Below are 4,937 nucleotides of genomic sequence, written 5' to 3'. Positions count from 1 at the left end.
GACAACCTTTGGCGCGGTCTAAGTCGTAGAACACGTCGTTCGCACATCACAGGGTCCCCTTACGCATATTATCACATGTGTTAAGGGTGTACTCGCGTTCTCGTAAAATAGAGGTGTTCCCGTTTGAACCTCCACCTATATATATATATATATATATATATATATAATGTGAAAATAGATTAATGGCCTAGAGAAGAAAGCACCCACGAAGCAAAGCATCTTGTTCTTTCTTTCGCAAAACCTACAATTAAGATCATTATCTATTTGTCGAATAAGTGATGATTCGATGGTTCTTACTCAGCTCTCTCTCTCTCTCTCTCTATATATATATATATATATATATATATATATAATTTGTCTCCCATGAAGGGTGTTGCATGGGACCTCCCTACCTTCACATTTTATGTACTGTATGATTGAATAATCCTTCGTTGAAGTGTATCTATATATATTGTGTGTGAATGTGAACTGAGAGAGAGAGAGTGGTACATACGTAAAGGTCAAATCTGTAATTTCACACTATAATAATACATATGAGTCATAACCCTCCTTTTTACGAGTGGTTCTTAAACAAAGCTTTTGGCTTTTTTTTTCCCTATCAAAATCCGTAAAGAAAAAAAGAAAAATAAATAATTATACCRTTCAAAAAAGATTCACACCCTAAGAAGGGGTAGCTACATCAACTCATCAATCCTATCATATATGTAACTCKAAGGGTAATATAGTAATTTACTAATCTAACCTGTATTTTCTTGTCATTTGGAGAATTTGAACCCATATCGTTCTTATACTATTATATACGTACATCCAAGGGCAAATTTGTAACTTCCAACATACTATTATATATACATCCAATCCAAGGGCATTCTTGTAACTTCCTTTTAGCCATGGGAATGAGAGCCAYCTTATTGGGGAACCCGGTGTATCCGTCCCGTCCCGCCTTGTCTCTGAATATTAAATATGTTATTTATAAAGATTTAGTTTTAATATCTTTTAGATTTAGAAACGGYATTTTTGCATTTCTTTCTTATATACATTTTTCCTTAGTTCTCAAATTTGTTTACATAAAAAATGTTAGGAAGACGAAAAAATATGATCAAACAATTACGTATGATGTTGTGATATTGTTCACATATGAATATCTGATACTCTATAAAAGCAAATTTTGAAAATATGTGAGATTTAAACATGGACCATTATCAATCGAGTGTGATTTTTTTACACATTCGATTACAATATCTTATATTAATGGGGGGAAATCCCCGAATTCCCGTTCCCTGTTGGGGAGGTGATTTTTAAGACGTTCGATTAAAACTTCGATTCGGTTTTGATTAATAAATAATTGATTGTTTTCATCAAATTATATACAAAATAAAATGTAAGTATAAAGTCATCTTTATTTGTTTTTTGAAGGAGAAAGAATGGTTATTATTCTAAATTAGATGATATCTTTAACAATACAATAGTTATAGATTTGACCGTACAATACTATTTAAGTCATCATAAATGGAATCATCATGATGTCATGATGACAATGCCACTATTAAAATAGTAGTAAAAGAACACACACACAAAAATGGGACCGAACCAAAAGAAGATAAAACAATGAAACCAAACATCCTTCATCAAGTTTTTTTTCTTTAATTTATAAGAAATCAACCCATATATATATATATATATCTATATATATAATTAGGTTCATGTGAGACATGATTGTTTTTGTGACACACAACTTTTACACTTAAAACTTCACAATAAAATGTTATGAAGGTAAAAAAATTGAATCTGGTTATCTTCACAGTGTTTTGCTGTGAAGTTTCAAGTGTAAAAATCGTATATCACGTGTTCCATAAAAACAGTCTTGTCTCACGTGAACCAAATCATATATATATATAGAGAGAGAGAGAGAGAGAGAGAGAGGGGGGGGGAGAAGGGATATGTTTAAAGAGAATGATTATAACACATGTGATTTTGTTCAATTTTAAAACAAATCACATGTGATTAGGGAAATGTCAAACCACCTAGGTCATCGAGCCAATCGTGTGTGAGTACCTCTGGTTTGGCCGTTCCTTAATCACATGTTATTTACTCTAAATTCACATGTGACGTAGCCGTTTTTGTGTTCTTTTACGTTGATCATGTTCTCATTTGAATCCAACCCCCTCTTCTTCCTCCTCTCTCTCTCTCTCTCTCTCTCTCTCTCTATATATATATATATATGATATTTTCAATATCAGAAAGTCAAAAAGTGGACTTTTAAGTTTAATTATTAACATCCAAACAATATAAAATACATAAATTAAAGCATAATTGATGTGTATGTATTTTTCAAGTGCTAGTGACAAGTGAGATCGTGTCTAAGTTGCTGAATTCGTACTAATTCAAGAACAATTGTGGATTTGAACTCATCATCTTTCCAAAATGGACGTGTATTATATATATATATATATATATATATATGAACATCCAATCAAATAATAGAAAGAGAAAGAAATTTGGTAAATAATTAAAGATGGGGTTGTTTTGAATTAGGTAAAGGAATAGTAAAGATGAATGAATAAATAAATGGTCTACAATCTTCTATTTAAGACCCAAAATGTCAATAAAATGAGGTCACCTCTTGGAACCATCTTCTTGTTTACATTTTCTCAAGAATAATGTGTCAAAATGGTTAGTGTAAAGCAGATCCTTTTTCTTCTAATTCCAATTTACAAAATCAACTATTAACCATTATTAATGCTTGTACTCCATAAAATAAACAAATCGAACATGTATTAAATCTCGTTTGCGTTAGATTTCTGAATTATGTAAAACATGTCAAAATAGGCTGAGTCGGTTTTAACATACATCGCCTTCTTTTGTCTATTTTTCTGAAAAAATATTAGGGCAAATTGCATGAAAAAAGTAGCGTAATTTAACTTTGATTTCTATTTTGTGTAACGTACTTTCAAAACTTCTATTTTGGTAGCTAAGATGTAAAGTTTTAAACATTTAAGTACACGGGTGACCGGTTGAAACATTAATCGGTTACCATGCTGATTGTGGTATCCAACTCAATATTATTTGATAAAGCATTAACCGGATACCACATCACTTGTCACATCAGCATGGTAATCGATTAATGCTTCAATCRGTTATTCGGATACTTTAATGTTGAAAACTTTACATATTAGGTACCAAAATGAAAGTTCGTTACCCAAAATAGGAATCTAGTTAAAGTACCAAAATAGGAATCTAGGTACTTAAATGTTTCAAACTTTACATTTTATATACCAAAATAAAAGCTTTGAAAGTACATTACCCAAAATAGGAATCAAGTTAAAATACGTTATTTTTTCATGTAATTTATCATTTATTTATTTTTTTAACACTATAATTAGTTTAACTAATTCTATCATAACTTATTGTTTTACAAAGATAAAATTTGTTAYGTTGACCAAGATCGTCGTAAGAATTTACTGTAACATATTTGTATAAAAGAGACGGTTACCATTTCTACAAGCTTTAAAACTCCAGTAAATAWTGTTTTAGGATGATAGTTGACGTTCTAATAATCCATTATGTTGTAATAATAACGCTAATCTACGCGTTTTTAGTGGATATACACAAACGRAGTCACTTCAAATAAGAATGTTAAATTTCATGAATTACTGATAAGATTCGAAAAAGTTTATTTGAAGATGCATATATGAACAGACGTTACATATTATTCATATGGGTTTACRTATGCATATTTAAATGGATTTCTTCAAATGAATCACATATGAATTACAACATTCYTTATTATTATTTTTATTAACTTGGATATCCAACCCGCTATGTGAGTCGACTAATCCCATGACAGCCACCTGCTTTACGGGTAGCCCGAAGTCATCGCATTTTAACCTCCATGGCCACAAGGGGATTTTTATTTCTCTTTGGATTTGAACCCGACACCTCCTGAAACCAATCAAACATCACATTTGTGGTTCCTTAATCATTTTTTATTATTTTCTCACAATAATTAGTCTACTTATTTAAATCTATTGCAATTAATACAATAAATTCAAGAAATTAATTTTTATTTTTATTTAAATAAATTTATTTCATTTTAATTTAATTTAATTAAAAAATAAATATTTTAAACACTTCTCTCAAATCAATCCAATACTTTGATATTGAAATGACCATAAAAAGGTATTTTATATGCTTGCAATCAAATCAATTATTTTCTTGTTATTAATGTCTCCATTTTCAATAATATTTTTATATTAATAAAATTCCTATTTAAAGGTGTGAGGGCAAGTCTTGAAAGGAATCAATTTTTAGTATGTAAAGAATTAGTACCAAAAGCATAAAATCATGAGTATTAGTCCCAAATCCCATCTTTAGACTTTTGATTTCATTTTATAAGCATTCTTTTTAGGATGTTTTTATGGTTATAAACAGTGTTTTTACTTTTAGAAAATTACCTGAATMTRACGAAGTYAATACGTCTAATAAATTAGGGTCTRGGGAGGGTAAAACAKATACAAATCRTTCCTCTGCGCAGATGGGTAAAGTATGTTTATGTGAAGTTTTCCGTTTGGTGAAGAAATTGAAATGTCAACTACCCTCGTTGAAGTTCTAAATCGAATGTTTGTGGTATTTCATTGAAATCGTTGTGCATCCAATCTGTCTCTCACATGATACTTTTGGAGTGGAACAGTGTCCAACAGCTCGAAGGTTGCCAATTATAAACCCTATATACCAAAATTAAAAATTGCACCTAAAAGAATGGATTATGGAGYAAGATGATGATGCCACCAACTACATAAGTTATGGCCAATACATCAAAGTCTCAACATCATTATCAAATCATGAGAGTATCTCATCACCCTACTAATTGGTCTCAACTTTTAGAGGGATGTTGTTTTCAACAGGTAAGCTTGAGCTTGAATCAAGGGATTAGGAAATGG

Source organism: Cynara cardunculus (assembly GCF_001531365.2).
Source record: "Cynara cardunculus var. scolymus isolate 2C chromosome LG 5, CcrdV1, whole genome shotgun sequence".
NCBI lineage: Eukaryota > Viridiplantae > Streptophyta > Magnoliopsida > Asterales > Asteraceae > Cynara > Cynara cardunculus.
The sequence above is the reverse complement of the archived record's forward strand: the minus strand, read 5'-3'. Positions refer to the sequence as shown.